The 18,047-nt window shown below is 32.5% G+C and overlaps 1 pseudogene; it reads right to left on the bottom strand.

The window, feature by feature from the left end:
* Positions 1 to 276: 276 nt before the first annotated feature.
* Positions 277 to 3,835, bottom strand: LOC112023207 (alpha/beta hydrolase domain-containing protein VTE7-like; annotated as a pseudogene).
* Positions 3,836 to 18,047: the final 14,212 nt, after the last annotated feature.

Here is an 18,047-nt window from a genome sequence, read left to right as displayed (position 1 = left end):
TAATTATCTCAAAAAAAAAAAAAAAAATCCTAAAAATTAGGACATTATCTCTATCTCACTTTTACAATAGGATGCAGATTCCATTTTGGTAAGAAAACAATAGGATGCAAATATAGGAAATTAAGACTAGTCCCAAAAATCAAAGAAACTCTGGAATGGGTAATTGAAGCATCACATGGATGTGAAATTGATAATAATAGTTTTCTACGCAGGACGTAGTTAATAAGTTATATGTTTAATTCAGTTTTAATGCATACAAATGAAATGACTGGCAGCATCTATGTCGATTACGAATAAGTTTCTTGCCTAACAAATAATATAAAAGATGGCTCGTCACCTTCAAGCAAAAATGGAATGCAAATTGTGATAGTTTTTTACATTTACAAAAATTCCCTTGAACTAGTGGAAAGTGGACTTCAATATTGGGAAACACATTCAATCTCCTTATAGCAATTTTCTTGAACAAAATCCACAATCAATTTGGCAACTGAGTTGGGCCTTTTGACATCAGGAAGATGACCACAATCTGGTATTTGACGTATAGTTGCATTTGGCAGTTCACAGTGCAGTCTCTGCATAATGCATCAAAGAATTAAGCAAATCTGTTATTCCAACTGAATCCTGAGCATGTTTTCCATTACTTATCAGTTGCATTCTATGCTTTATATCCATAAAATACACTAACCACTGCAAGCCTGTTACTAATGATCTGGACATCCTCACCCCATATGTAAGTGTCTTCTGCTTTACCTGGCAAATAAAATTGAAAACAGCATTTTCAGACACAGTAAAATTTTGTGGCGTTCGATTGAGATATGAAATTGTCATTAAAAGGGGGCAGAGGGGTGCGGGTGAAGAGGTAAAAACACAAACATAGCTTAATAAATGCCAATAAACCTTCTTCTGGAACCTAAGGCAGATTCATTCCCACACAAAATTTAACGCACACTCCCATCAGAATCCTCTCTCTCTCTCATGCACAAATAGTACAACTATTAATAATCTTGTTATGGATAATTCTATTTAACAACTTAGAGCTCAAAATAGTAAATTTCATGCTTAGATCTACCAAACTTATGCATGGACACCTGCCACATGTTCTTACACCAGCAAAAGAGAGGGGGGAGGGGGTTGGAAATTTCCTCTAATAAAAATGATTATTATTGTTATTTAAAATAAAAAAATTCTCAAAGATCTTAAGGATCCAGAAAAGAGATTGGGAAGAGCAGCACAAATTAACGAGCAAGATAAAAAACCAAGGCAGTTGCACCTGCCAATTAATTTCCCATGTTGGAGATCATTCAGAAGTTGCTGCTGGGCTTTATTGACCATCTTTTGAGGCACCAGAAAGTTTAAAAGATCATGCAATAAGAGAAATGAAATGCCTGAAAATGAATGAAGGATCTATGAGCTCTTGAACACAATGTCCTTTTCCATGAACCATCAAACGTTCTCCTTCACATGCACCATGGTCCATAGATATCTGTCATATGCAAACTTAAGTTTCCCCTTCTCTAATGGCTTGTTTGGAAGTTTAGAGAGGGAGGAGAGTAGAGGGGAGTAGAGGGAAGGGGAGTAGTGGGGAGGAGAGTAGAGGAAAATGATTCACCTCCACCTTATTTGGATGTTTTTAAAATTAGTAAGGGGGAAGGGAGTAATTAGCCATTCCCCTTGTGTAATTTTGTTAATATAATAAGGGTAAATTAGGTAATTTACTTGGTCAATAGTTTATGTAATCTACTCCCCCTCTAAATCTCTCCAATTTGGGGGAATTAAAATTGGGAGGCTAGAGGGAGTCCAAACCCCTCCAAACTCCTCCAAACTCCTCCCCTTCATTCTTTAAAAAACTTCCAAACAAGGTAATTGCATTACTCTCCCTCTACTCTACTCTCCCTCATTTTTTAAACATCCAAACATGCCATAAGTGTTGTTCCCACTCCATTTGTTTTATAACAAGGGTCCTCTTTTGTATATACAGGACAAAACAACACAATAACATTTGTTGATTTAAATGGCAACGCAATTCATAATATACCTGTTGTATCTGTGCACTAACATTATAACCCCCACTAATCATAAAATCCACAGTTGCATCTTCCCACCAAGGATATAGACAATGCAAGCGGCCCACCTAGATAAGATAACAGGAAAAAAAATATATTATTAGATCCAAGATCCCCATATTTAATAAGATATTATGATACCGTAGACCAATGACGTAAAAAGTATAACTTTTTTCTGAGTATACACTCACATTAGTCCAATCTAAGCTGGTACCAAATGTGATGCCAGTGAAGGCAAAACATTTACATATAAGCGCAGCGGGATGCTCTTCAATAAATAAACCTGATCCCAAAAAAAAAAAAGGTTATGCATAACTAAAGAAGGCTTGTTTTGCTTTGCTTTTAAATTTTAACATCTAAATTCTTCTTTTTCAAGACAATTATGGTTATTATCTACTTTGCGTTTGTATCAGGCTATCAGCAACGTACTAGAATCCATTATTGCAAAGTACTTAGTCATAATAGGTGCTGTTAAAGAAGAAAACACAATCAACAGTTTTTATAATGTTAGGTGATGAATAAAAGGACAGCATACCAAAACCAGTACATACCATCCGCATTTGTTGATCTTTGATGTATAATGGTTAATTTTGAGCCACTTTCACATGTAATTAAAATGTTAGAATTACAGATTGTACGAGGTGAACCATGAATAAAAAATGCAAAATGCAAGGTGCTAAGGCAATTATAAATCTTGCTCCTCCTCTCAAATTTTTGCAGGCAAGTCCAAGAGGCAAGAGGCAACAGTTGTACATTTGGTTGGAAAACCTGTAAATATCCCTGAATTGAAGGTAACAACTCACTACATATATTATCCACTATCAGAAACTAATAAGTTTCAATTTTTTTTTTTAATTTTCCTTCAGGTCAATAAATAAGAATAGCATGATGCGAAACTTATATCTGATCAAAATTATTTGAGAATTCTTTGTCTTGTTTCTGAAGCCTCTCATAGAAAAGCCTGAAGCATTACTTATGTATTGACATTTGAGAATCAATTATACAAGCTTTTTTTTATAAAGAAGAAGTGAGTCCATATTAACAGCTAATCACAAGCATCATAATCAATGACTAACAAAACGATCATGGCTGGCTAAGCACTCACACAGAGCGTGTTGAGATGGACAGTGGCAAAATGAGGGAAAGTTGTTAATGTGGTTTATTTAAAGGAATAATATAATTCATTTGAAGAAGAAGAAGCCATGATCTCACCTCCACCTTATTCCTATAAGGAGGAGAGATGACATTTGAGCAGTGCATGGGTACTTACCAATAAAAATAAATAAATTGATTGAAGGCATCACTAACTGAAAGAAACCTCTAAATCAAACAATATTAACATAAGTTAAGGCTTAGGCAATGAGCAAAGAAAAGGCATGAATTTTATGACATGATCGCCTTAAATAAATTTTGATAGCATAAATAATTTAAAATGATGGCCTTAAATAAATTTTGATAGCATAAATAATTTGAAAGTTTTAGTAGTCTGGACTTACAGTTTTATGGTAAGACTCACCCCGGCATATGCTGCAATTCTGGGCAAAGTTGCTAGATTTCCTGTGACTTCTGCATGCACACTTGCATCTATTAAAACCAGCTTTTTAACCTGAAAAGGGTGAATTCGAAACAATGATGTTTTATAGAACGTTAGAGGGTGGATTGATGGTGCATAATCATAAAGTTCGATTATTTAATATACTCATGGCTTCTGGATGGTTAACTACAAAGTCAGTTGCAACAGCAGCACCAAGGCATGGTCCAACCAATATCATTGGCCTTTTGATGTGTGATTTCCAAAGCTGTTGTCGAGATTAGACAAGTCCATTTAAGGATAAAACACGATGTATGTAAACAAGGTGCTATCATTATGTGCTGGAAATAAGGTTCTTCTGCCAATGATATGCCCACAAAACTCAAACATGCAATGGATTATGAATTTTATTTAGACTGATAAAAAGAATATATTGAATCAAAGCTTCATAACAATGCCAGCAAAATTTAGCCACATCACTAACTTATAAAGGACATGCAACTAAGCTATCAAAGTGTCATATGTTATCATTGGCCTTTTGATGTGTGATTTTCAAAGCTGTTGTCAAGATGAGACAAATCCAATTAAGGATAAAACATGATGTATGTAAACAAGGTGCTATAATTTTGTACTGGAGATAGGTTCTTCTGCCAATGACGTGATGATATGCCCACAAAACTCAAACATGCAATTGACTGTTGATTTTATTTAGACTAATAAATAGAATATATTAAATCAAAGCTTCATAACAACGACAGAAAAACATAGCCATATCACTTATAAAGGACATCCAAATAAGTTGTCAAAGTGTCATAAGTTATTTTTTAGGCTTCCTATTAAATTTATAGCTCCCTTCACAGGAAGAAATTTGGTGATTAGATTTCCTTCATATACACAAGGATAAATGATTTCCTTCATTTGCTTCAGGGCTATATTGACCATCTTTTGAGGCACCAGAAAGTTAAAATGATCATGCAATAAAAGAAATGAAATGCCTGAAAATGAATTAAGGATCTATGAGTTCTTGAACACAATGTCCTTTTCCTCGAACACATCAAATGTTCTCCTTCACATGCACCATAGTCTATAGATATCTGTTACATGAAACTTAAGTTTCTCATTCTATAAGCATTGTTCTCATTCCATTTGTTCTATAACAAGGGATCCTCTTTTGTATATACAGGACAATAGGACACTATAACGTTTGTTGATTTAAACGGCAAAACAATTTGGCATGTACCTGTTGTATCTGTGTTCTAACATTTTAACCCCCACTAATCATAAAATCCACAGTTGCATCTGCCCACCAAGGATATAGACAATGCAAGCGGCCCCCCTAGAAAAGATAACAAGAAAAGGAAATCATTAGATCCAAGTTCATCACTACAGCATCCCATAATATTTTGGATATTATGTTACAGTAAGACTAATGATATAAAAACTAGGCTAACTAGCACTTTTTTCTGGGAGTCCAATCTAAGCTGGTACTAAATGAGATGCCAGTGAAGACCAAAACAATTACATATAAGTGCAGAGGAATGCTCTTAATAAATATACCTGATCCAAAAGGAGCTCCCAGTCATTCAATAAATTTACTTCTGAAATTTAACATCTTACTCTTATTTTTCTATTGACAGTTATGGTGATATCATCTACTTTATTCATCACAAAAGTTGGGAAACAGACTACTAAAAGAAAGAGGTGTTATGAAATTCTCTTTGCATTTGTGTCATAACAGATGCTGTTAAAGATGTCAACACAAAGTCTCTGTATCAGCATCAACAGACAAGAAGAGAAGACAATCCGTAGTATTTAATTATTTATGATGTTCTTTGTTTAGGTGATGAATTTTTAGCATACAGAAACATGAACATATCATCTACATTAGTTGAGCTTTGAAGTACTGATATTTAATGGTTATTTCTAAGCCACTTTTTCACATATAATTAAAATGTTAGATAACAGATTGTACGACTTACAAGGTGAACCATGAATAAAAATGCAAGGTGCTGAGGAAATCATAAGGCTTACTCCTCTCTCACATTTTGCGGGCTAGTCCAAAAGGCAAGAAACAAACAGTTGTACATTTGGTTGGAAAACCTATAAATATCCCCGAATTGAAGGTAACAACTCACTGCACATGTTATCCACTATCAACTCTTGTTAACCTGATGGACCTCAGAAACTATGAAGTTCCAATTTTTTGTTGAAGTAAGTTTTCCTTCAGGTCAATAAATAAGAATAGCATGATGCAAAACTTATATGTGATCAAAATTATTTGAGAACTCTTTGTCCTCTTTCAGAAGCCTCTCAAGCCTGAAGCATTACTAATGTATAGAAAAGAAATGGGCCCATATTAACAGCTAAATACAAGCATCATAATCAATGACTAACGAAAGGGATCGTGGTTGGCTTACCTCCACCTTATTCCTATATGGAGGAGAGATGCCATTTGAGCAGTGCAGGTGTACTTACCAAAATAAATAAATAAATTGATTGAAGACATCACTGACAGAAAGGAAATATCTAAATAAAACAATATTGACATAAGTTAAGGCTCAGGCAATGTTCCTTTAGTTAGGAGCCAAAATGAAAGATAGTCAACACTGACATTAATTTTGAAATATGGTTCCCCAACATATCCTTACTCACCACTTCAATATATATATATATATATATATCTCATTACCCACGTGTCCCTGTCACTGTATCATGCCACCACTATTTGACACTTATAAAAAAGAGCAATTGTGTGAAAAGTAAAAGAGCACATAATTGAGAAAAATTATTGTATATTTCCTTGTTGGTAGGTGTGCATGGATTGGATTGGGTAATTTTTCAATCCAATTCAATCTTGCCGGATTGAGAAATTCCCAACCCAACCCAGTGCATGTGTAAAAAGTAAAAACCAACATGACTCAACCTATCATATGAAGTTATTTAAAAAGGAAAAGGGGAAAAAAAAAGTACTTTGACTAACAATATGATATTTTTGATATTAATCATCATCTTATCACTTTTGGAGATAATTATGAGATGACGTAACAATGAAAATGAAAAGCTCTGATTGAATCACAAGGGGTGTGCATGTCTCTGGTTGGATTGGGGTTTTTTTCAAACCAATCCACTATGATTGGGTTGTAAAATAACTCAACTGAACTCAAACTATCACAGGGGTTTAACCCAATCTAACCCAACCCACATGAGTCAGGTTTGACCCAAAGGTTGGATAGGTTTATTTTTATTATTTATTTATTTATTAATTGAGCATTAGAACAATTGCAACCAGCAATATTACAAGTGCCCTACCATCTTCCAAAAATTCAAAGCATAGTACCATAAACAAATTATCAAACCAAATGATTTTTAAATAGTAAGATATTAAATAGTTTTATCCCAACTTAGTTGAGAAACAAAATAAAATAACAGTATTTCAATTGTTTGTTGCCTCATGCCATCTTTTGAAAATTCTAAGTAGTAGCACCACCATACATAAATTCTAAGTAGGGAGAGAGTGAAGTGAGAGATTGAGAGTTGAACTGAGAAAATGGGTTAAGAGTTTTTGTTTTATAGTATGGACAAAACTTAGATACAGTATCTTAGGTATTGTTTCTTAGGTTCCTCTCTTAAGATTCAGTCATGTGTCTATTTAACTAAAAAATACACTTCCATCCCATAAGAAAAAATCTACATAATAGAATCTTAAAAAGGGAACCTAAGAAATAATACTTAAGTACTGTACTTAAATTTTGCTTTTATAGTATTATGAAGAGGCGTAAAAGAGTAATTAACGAAAGCATGTAATATATGTTTTAAATATATATTAGATATAGGTGGGTCAAGTTGGGGTAGGTAAATTTATGAATCTCAACCAAACTTGACCCAATCAATAGCAAAAAACATTTTGACAACCCAACCTAACCCATAAATCCCTAAAAATTGACCTAACCAATTTGGTTGGATTGGGTTGGTTTTGATGGATTGATGAGTTGGCTGCATAACCCGACTCACAATTTTTTTTAATTTAAATTATTGGTTTTTTTTTTTCATTTAAAAAAAAAAGAAGCTTTTATTACTGTCAGTGGCAGTATTTTAAGAGTGCTATAAAGAAACGAGATTGCAACTACCAGTATGCATTCTTAATTTTGAAAAGCTACACTCAATCAACAAATTTATTAGGCTTAGAAAACCTTCTCCCACTCGCCCAAAAGGAAGCTAAACACTATTGGCCATCATAAACAAAACCCTAGTTTATAGAATCATCAAACCAACACTGATTCTTGAACAATTGGAGTAAACCAAGTTTCTATCAAAAAAACCAAATATTATAATAAATTATAAAAAATTTAAAACATATAGCGAAAATCCTTATAATTTTCTTAAATATTTTGATAATTGAGTTTAAATCATAGTAATATTGTATATTTATTATTAAAAAAAATGTGGTAGATTATTAAAATAATATAAAATAAATAATTAGAAATTAAAATTTCATGTTATTATCATTTAAATCATAGTCCTCCAACTCTCTCTCTATTTTGTCTCCCTCCCCCCCCCCCCCATCCTCTCTCTTTAGTCCGTCTCTTTAAGACCTTAGTGGTTGAATCTGTGGTTAGGGACGTGATAGATTGGCAGTGGTGATGGGTTTTGATCAACTGTGATGGTGAGTTTTAATCAACGACGGTGCTATGGTAGTGGTGGTTTGATAAGACTTTGTTGAGTTGTTTTTGAGTTTGTTGGGTGAATTTTGGTGGGTCTTGGTAGTTTGCTGGGTTTGTAGTGATGGTTTAGTTGTTTTTGGTAGGGGTTGTGAGTGATTTTGGTAGAGAGAGAGATGTTGATTAAAAGAGAGATGGAAGGGAAGAGATAGAAACTAGTTTTTTATATTATTTGATTGTGTGGTCTATATTATTTGACAGGGTTGTATGTAAAATTAAGAAATGAGATGTTGGGTGTATAGTTAAGGACTTGTTTGAAAAGAGATTTCTAGTAATANGTGGGTTTGGTAGTTTGCTGGGTTTGTTGTGATGGTTTAGTTGTTTTTGGTAGGGGTTGTGAGGATTTTGGTAGAGAGAGAGATGTTGATTAAAAGAGAGATGGAAGGGAAGAGATAGAAACTAGTTTTTTATATTATTTGATTGTGTGGTCTATATTATTTGACAGGGTTGTATGTAAAATTAAGAAATGAGATGTTGGGTGTATAGTTAAGGACTTGTTTGAAAAGAGATTTCTAGTAATATTGTTTAAGTTTTGTGGAAATACGTGTAAGTAAAAAAGTGTGTAAAAATACGTATCGTAGTATTTAAACAATAGTTTTCATTATTTAAATATCATTACCAAACGAGGCCTAAGTAAGTTGGTAAAATAAATAAAGGAACTTACTAACGTGTGCTTTTAGGGCATACATTAGTAAACCATTTTAGGAAACTTTTTATGGAAAAATGAAAAGTAATTAATTGTTTTGACAGATTTTTCAACTTTTCATAAAACTTTTCCAAAATGAATGGTTAAATGTGTGCCTCTTAAGCCCCGTTTGAGAGAGGAGAATGGAATAGAATGAAAGAATAATTTTAGAATATTCTATTTCCCTTGTTTGAGAGTTTTAATAGAGGGAATGAAATGTTCATTCCTTGTTTGGGAGTTCAAATGAGAGGGAATGAAATGGGTAGGAAGGAACACTAAATCTTCTCTATTCCTTTATGTGGCCTTTGTACAGGATAATGTTTTAGGCTTCGTTTGGGAGTTCGTAAGAGAAGGAATAAAATGGAATGGAATGGAATGATTATAAGGAAATGGAAAGGAAATGAATGTATTTAAGTAAGGAAAAGAATGAAAAAGAATGGAATTAAGTAACCTTGATTAGATGTTTTAAAATTAAAGAATGAAAATGAATGGAATGTAAGTAATCTTGTTTAGAGTAACATAGAGGAAATGTAATGTAATCATTTATAATAATATTACTATTAGACCCCTATTTTAAAATAAAGGGTTGAATATATAGGAGTATTTTGGGAGTTTTAGTAAAAAAAATTATTAAATCTAATTTCATTCTCTCCCATTCCTCCCAATTTTAGGACGAATGAAAATTTGAGGTTAAAAGCTCGAAATGTGTTAAAAACACAAGAGCTGTTTAAACCCCAAATTAAAGTTACGGCTCGATTGATTTTACACTAACTTAATACTAAGTGCGAAATAGTGTAAAAGCGAGCGGATAAACAAACAAGCTACTCTAATTCATAATCAAAACAACACAGCAGTAAAATGGAATGTAAAAGAGTAGAGAAAAAAGATGCAAATACAAGATAACACGCCGATGTGTTATCGAAGAAGAAACCGAAGAACTTGGTGAAAAGCTTTTTCGCCGCCCTCAAAGCAGAAATCGATCTACTAGACAATCAGTTGGAATACATAGGTTAGCAAGAGACCCTCTAAGTCTAATCTACCCGATTTACCTAAGCTCTCCAAACTCCTACTCCAACAAGGTTTCTCGGAACCGTGTCTTATCTAGTTCTCCAGATCCCACAGTAAGTTCCATGTTGCATCTGTCATCCTTAGCTTTTTCCAATACCTCTCAACAGCACCAAAACTTCACTTGACACTCTGAAAGGGTGTGGTAAATGTTTGGGCTATCAATCTCTCAATGGTATGAAAATAGAGAGGTAGGAGTTGAGGAAATTTCACAAGTTAATGTGTAGAGGATTGTGGATATAGCAATCTCTAACTCTCAAGATGTTTAGTTAGGGTTTTCTTTTAAAAGCACTCCTCAACATTTGTGAGTAATGTGAGTATATATAGTGTAGGCACAGAAAGGTGTATTAAAATGGACAGTCTAGCAGAACAGAATATCTCGCAGGTGTCTTGTGGGAAGGCCTTACCCGCGAAATACTCGCGAAGCACATCTGTCTCCATCCTGGCCTAACTCTTCACATTTTAGCATGTGTAAGTCACATGAGTCACTTTGTGGGATGCTTAGTCACGAGCTACCCATGAAAACTCTTCGGTCTTCAATTGCTTGAGTCTTCACACTCTCTCTCTTTATCACATAACCCTTATAATCAAATCCCACAATAAATATAGAGTACAAAAGATTGAAAAAAATTACAATCAAATTTAGCACAGAATATAAGCCAACAAAACATATAGTTGTAAAGAACAACTTTACAGAGGTTTTAAAAGAATAGAGAGGAATGAGTGTTCCTTCCTATCCATTCCATTCCCTCCCACTTAAACTCCCAAATAAGAGAATGAACTTTTCAATCACTCTATTAAAACTCCCAAACAAGGAAAGGGAAGAAAATTTTAAAATTATTTTATTCATTCATTTCCATTCTTTCCTCCTAAATGAGATCTTAAGATTCCTAAGAATATTTAAAGATTTTCATATTTGGTTGCAAATCAAACCAAGGAGTTAGATGTCAAGGGAATCTAGATTCCCCCTTTAAACCCCTCTCAGTAGGAATGGAGATTTCCTTTAAAATAGGTAGGTATCCAGATTCCCAAGTTTAAAGGAAATTGTATTTTTTTATAAATTGACAATTTTAACCATTTTTCCTTATCATTTAAGCAATCAAGATAAAATATAAAACAAATTATCAATATCTTTTCCCTTGTTTTTATAATATATTCTTTAATAAAGTTCTACTTAGGTTTCATGTGTGAATTTTTTTTTTTTTTTTGAAAGGGACCCTCCATTATTGCTAGATATTTAGTTTTGGTGTTGTATGTGTGTTGCTCAACAAATTATTAATAGCTTATATTTTGTTTTTCATTATTTATTTAGATGAAGATTTTTTTTTTTAAGGACTTGGTAATTCACATTCAAATTTAAGGATAGAATGGGAAAAATAAATAATCCATTTAAGATTCCTAAGAATAAACCAAATATTATTATCTTACATTCCTAGGAATTTTAAGAGATTCTCAATTAAACCAAACATAGGAATAATTATATTCCTAAGCATCTAGATTGCAAAGAATCACATTCTTAGGAAATCTAGATGCTAGGAATAATGTAAATTCTCCCGTACCAAATGCCACATTAAAATCTCAAATTTTCATTCCCCTAAAAATTGAGAAGAATGGGAGAGAATGAAATTAGATTTAATGATTTTTTTGCTAAAACTTCCAAAATACCTCTATATGTTCAACCCTTTATTTTAAAATAGGGGTTTAATAGTAATATTGTCATAAAATAATTTCATTTTATTCTCTTCATGTTACTCTCAATTAAAACTACTTACATTTCATCCATTTTCATTCCTTAATTTTAAAACATCCAATCAAGGTTACTTAATTTTATTCTATTTCATTTCATTCTATTTTTTTTTTATTCCTTTCCCTTACTTAAATATATTTCATTCTATTCCATTTTCTTTATGATCATGTCATTCTCTTCCATTCTTTTTATGATTATTTTATTCTATTCTATTCTATTCCATTATAAACTCCCAAAATGAAACCTTAAGCACACATGAGTCTTTTTAAAGTTTAAAATGAGTTTTTTTTTTTTTTAAATCCCAATGTGAAAAAAAAAAAAGGGTATCCGAGTGAAAGTATAGTATTAGAGCATTCACATCAGCTCATGTAAAATTTCTGTCTATTTTACACATAAAAACCTACTTTTTCTATTTTACACATTCACTTTTACAATACACCCACATCAGTTCATCTATTCTATCACCTCTTTTATTTAAATAATCAATTTTTTCAATTATTTTATTATTTCTCAACTAACCCCTTTTTATACGCGCTCTATCTCTCTCTCTCTCTCTCTCTCTTCATTTTTTCTGATTCTCTATACCCATCTCTCTCCCTCTCGGTCTATCTCTCTATACCCATTTCTCTCCCTATTTGTCTAACCCACATTAGCTCCAATCACAAGCTCCATACCCACACATCACTCTCCCTCACAGCTCCGATCCCACTCCGATCCCACCCCTCACAGCTTCAATCCCACCCCTCACTCTCCCTCACAACTTCAATCTCACCTCACAGCTCCGATCCCACCCCTCACTCTCCCTCACAGCTCCGATCTCACCTAGCTCCGATCCACGCATCAACGAGCTACGATCTCACCTAGCTCCGATCCACACATCAACGAGCTTTGATCGTTCTAGTCAAGCTCCGATCATACTCCGATTTGTCTCTTTGTTATTTGTCCGTGTGGGTTTGTTTGTGTATCTCGTGGTTTTTTTTTTTTTTGAGCAAGTGAATCTTTGTGTTGATCGGAGCTCTGTGTGGATGTGTTTGTGTGTGGGTGTGTTTATATTTGTGTGCATCTAGGGAAAAAGAAGAAGATGAGAAGTGATGAAGCTACTGAGTTTGTAGAGCTCAGAGAAGAAAGAGAGAAAAAGGAGCGAACAGAAATTAATAAAATAACTGTGTAAAATTACATGGTTACTGTAGGTCGTGTAAAGATATACACACTTTTAGACATTTTTAGAAGGACTAATGTAATATATTTTTGTGACAAAACGTATAAAAACAGTTTCTTTTTTCATTTTACTTGATTTTATATTCACTGACATGGATGCACTTAGTACATAAAATAAACACAGACACAGTCATCTCTCACCAAAAAAGTAAACACACTCACCAAGACATAGGAAATTACTACTTCCCTTCTCTTCCTCACGAGGAACAGCCAAGCAATTTCCAATTCTTCATAAAAAAAAAAAAAAAAATCAAAATAGACGGTGAAAGCGTGCTTTAAGGGCACGTATTAGTCTTTTTTTAGTTTAAAATGAGTATTTTTATAAAAAATTCCCTGTGAAAAAAAAAAGAAAAAAAAAGAAAAAAAGAAAAGAAAAGAAAAAGTCTCCGAGAGAAAGTATAGTGCTAGTACATAAAGTAAACACAGTCATCTCCCTTCTCCCACCAAAAAAGTAAACCCACTCTCCAAGCAAAGACGTAGGAAATTACTACATCCCTTCTCTTCCTCACGAGAAACAGTCAAGCAATTTCCGTTTGAAAATCACAAGTCTCTCAAGTCTCCCCACCAGTTCGCCATCGTAGCGCCAGCGGTTTCTTTTTCTTTCTTTTTTTTGGTGAGGAGCTTTGCTTCGGCCGAAACCAGCTTTGCGGAGAGCTGATACTGATAGTGGCTTGGTAGACGCGCCGCCGTTGTCAGGCTGTGGCTCGAACCCTCTCTTTCCTCATTTTTATTTCTAGATCTATGTTCTAATTTATAGCAGAGTTTGAAATCTTTTGTGAGGTTTGGTTTAGTTGACTCCTTCGTCTTCCGGCTGACTTTTTTTTTTAATAAAAAAAGTTTGAGAATGAGACTTGAGAGAAATATGATAAGGGTCCTATGAATAAAAATTGAACTTTTCAGTTAAATCACTAATTATAGATTAATCCCCCTAATTGTTTGTGACTTTAATTTTTTTAAACTTATGCTAAGAACCCACACTTCAAATAATATCCTACTACATTGCTTAACTATGCAGGGTTATTTATCTAATATAAAGTACCTTTTTTAATCACAATATATTTTTAGGTTTTTTTAATTAAAATTTTTGGTTCTTCAATGATATTCAATTTTTTTATTTTTTGGAAGAAGTTATGATATTCAATTCTCTATATATATATATATATATATAATTTTTTTTTTAACAAGATAGAACTAACCTAATCTAACCTAAGTGTGTGTGTATATATATATATATATATATATATGTGTGTGTGTGTGTGAAACTCTTTCTTAGATATTTGAGCCTCGATCTTACCTCTATACCCACAAGTAGTTATATCTGTAAAATGAATATTGCATCAAAGATGTGCGGTAGTCTCTGTATAAAATTAACATTAGTTAAATTGACATTATTCATTCATTAAATTATGCATTTAATGTATAAAATTAACCTTGATTTGATTAATGATTAGTATTAAATAAATTTATTTAATTAATATTTACATATAAAAGACCCACATGAATTTTTTTGTCTTAGACCCCAAATTATGTTGGGCCGCTCTTGTTGATGCTTTGTTTGTTATTGTTGTTGTATAGGGAGTTGAATGGAATAACACATCTCTTATTATTTTATTTTATTTTTAAACAAAATAGAAATTTTACTTTAGAATAATCTAAGTGTATATATGTATGAGTTTCCTTCCTAGAGACTTGAACCTTAGTCTTTGCTCTCACACCTCATAAACACTTATACTTGTGGAGTGACCATCGTGTCAGGGGCGCGTGATGGTACACATCTCCTATTTTTAATTTTTCATTTGCTTTGCTTGGTCTGGTTTGACACATCTTTCTTTTTCCTCTTCTTTTTAGATAGTCTAGACTGTCAAAATGGTTATTCTAAACAATGCATTCGAATATGATGCGTTCTTGAGTTTTAGAGGTGAAGATACCCGTATGGGATTCACGAGCAATTTGAAAGGCATTTTGGAAATGAGGGTGGTTAAGACCTTCATGGATGATGGGATTCCTAGGGGAGAAGAAATTTCTGTTGAACTTATCAAAGCCATTGGAAGTTCAATGATTTCGATAATTGTATTTTCTGAAAACTATGCATCTTCCACCTGGTGTTTAGATGAACTTGTCAAGATTATTAAATGTAAGAAGAATGGCCAAATGGTTAAGGTGATACCAATTTTTTATAAGGTAGATCCAGCGGAAGTACGCTATCACAAGGGAAAGTTTGGAGAACATTTAGAAGAACATGAAAAAAATTTCAGGATAATATGAAGAAGGTGCAAAAATGGAGGAAGGCTCTAACTAAGGCGAGCAACTTTACTGGTCATTACTACAAGGGCGAGTATGTATTAACAACTACTCTTTGACTTTTATGATTTTTAATTTTTTGGTTTCACCACCAAATTTAGTTTTAAGAATAATGAGAAAAGTTAGGAAATATTTTTAGAAACTTTTTATGGAAAAGAAAAAATGAATTAATTTTTTGGACAATTTTTTATATTTCCCATAAAAGTAGTATAAAATCTTTCCTTAAAATCAGTGACGGCTATAAGAACTTTTTCCAGGGTGGTCATTAAGAAACTTAAATTATACAAAATCCAACAAAAAAGAGAACTTCATATATTTTCCCCAAAAAAAAAAAAAAGGAAAATACATAAAAAAAAATCTTACAATTTCCTTCTACGAATTTTCTTATTTTGAAGTCATTGCGTAATAATCTCATTATCAATGCTTCAAGTCACATCTCTTTCAAAATTTTAGCTAAATAAAATTTTTCTTGGCCTTTTCTTTTTGTTTTTAAGGACTTAATATATTGTTAAGATGACTAAATTTATTGAAAAAGTTTGGTTACAAACTTAGTTATAGTCTAAAGCTACAATTGTCACTAAAATAATTAACATAGTTACATATTTTGAAAATTTAACCGTTGAATTGTATATTTTTTATATTATTGAAAAAAAAATATCAAATTTCATTCCAATTGAATGTTATTTACTATTCAATCCATAAATTTATTTTTTATGTATAATTTTAGACTACAAAACTCAAAATTTAAACATTTGATTATGACATAATTATTGATTTTTGATTTTCTTGAAATTTTGTAAATTTGGAGGATATAAGAAGAAAATGTAATTCAAATGTGAATTTGTCAAAATTCACATCCAATAAAAAATATATTGAGTGGGGTTGTAGCCTTAGTTTGCAACTAAATTTGTTGCGAAATTTTGTTCAAACTTTAATTATGTTGGGCCTAAATGAATTTAGGGGGGTTACAAAAATTTTTTTAAGGATAAAAAAATCATAATTAAAAAAAATTATATATAAAAATTATTATTTTTCAGGTCAGGGTGGTCCTGTGACCACCCTAGACGACCTAATGTGGAGCTGCTCTTATATAAAATGGTCTATTAACAAATGTCCAAAGGGCATCTACTAACAGGACCCAAAAACAATTAGCATTAATTGTTTATTCATAGTTCTTTATATATTTTTTTTATATTGCCAAATTAATAAAGTATTCTATTTTGATCACATACCGGTAATGCTACAAAGGTCAATGATACAAAGTTAGAAACGGAAGAATATATAATAAAGATATTTCTATTTTGATCACATGCCTGTAAAGAATTTAGTCCTTGTTCACGTATAATGTATTTCTTTTTTCTTGTCTGACTCGTTATGTATATTTAATGCTATGTGATTGGCAGCTGCGGCCCCTCGGAATTCAAAATTATCCAAGATATCTCTGAAGAGATCTTAAGTGTTAAATTAGATTGCACGAAAATTTCTGCTACAAAATATCTAGTTGGAATACATTCTCGCGTACGTGACATCATAGATCGGTGTTTAGATCTTCAATCAGATTTTTTCTTATTGTAGGGATCTATGGCCTTCCTGGAGTGGGTAAGACAACAATTGCGAAAGCTATATTTGACACAATTCGTCATCATTTTGATGGAAGCAGCTGTATAGAGAATGTCAGAGAAAAATCAAAAAGAAATGATGTTGTAATCCAACTGCAAGAGACACTTTGTAATGAGATCTTAGGGTATCAAAATTTGATGGTTGGGAGTACATCTAGGGAAAACAATATGACAATTGAAAGGCTGTATCATAAAAGGATTCTTGTAGTTCTTGATGATGTGGAAAAACTAGAAAAGATAGATTTTTTTTTTGAAAACTAAGATCGGTTTGCTTTTGGAAGTAGAATTATTATAACAACAAGAGACAAACACTTGCTAGATACTCTTCAAAAATATTGTTGTGTAAGGTACTACAAGGTTGAGGAATTAAATGTACACGAATCTCGTGAACTCTTTTGTCAACATGCCTTTGGAAGAAATAGATCTGATGAAGATTCTTTGGAACTTGTCAACCAATTTATACATTATGCCAAAGGTCTTCCATTAGCTCTAAAAATTATTGGAGTAGATTTGTATGGAAAAACTAATGATGAATGGAAAAGTGCATTAGAAAAATATAAAAGATTTCCTAATAGAGATATACATGAAATACTCAAAATAAGCTATGATGGATTGGAACAACCTCAACAAGATATTTTTCTTGATATTGCATGTTTCCTTATAGGAGAAGAGAAGGATTTTGTTGTAGATATACTAACCAGTATCTATTGCTATGAACCACATTATGATATTAAAAGACTTATTGATAAGTGTCTCATAGTCGTTGGTAGAGATGGCAAACTATGGATGCATGGCTTGATTCAGCAAATGGGACAAAAATTAGAACGAAGCAGGCTATTGTGTTACAAGGATGATCCTCAAGCACTTATTGTAAATAAGGTAAGTTCTTTTGGTTTAATTTTTCCCTTTTTTCACCTAGCCGACATAGTGAATTTTCTTTCTTTTTCTTTTATTTTGTATTTTTAATGTTTGAAGAAAATATCACTATATTAGTGTGGTTTTTATTTAAAATTTAACAACCTATTATATTTTTGGCTGTTTCTTTTGCATACCGTTTCTTACTGAATGATTTGTCCAATTAGGGATTGAACGCAATTCGA

This window comes from Quercus suber, unplaced genomic scaffold (assembly GCF_002906115.3).
Source record: "Quercus suber isolate HL8 unplaced genomic scaffold, Cork oak 2.0 scaffold_357, whole genome shotgun sequence".
NCBI classification, from domain to species: Eukaryota; Viridiplantae; Streptophyta; class Magnoliopsida; order Fagales; family Fagaceae; genus Quercus; species Quercus suber.
This window is presented reverse-complemented; position numbering and strand designations above follow the sequence as displayed.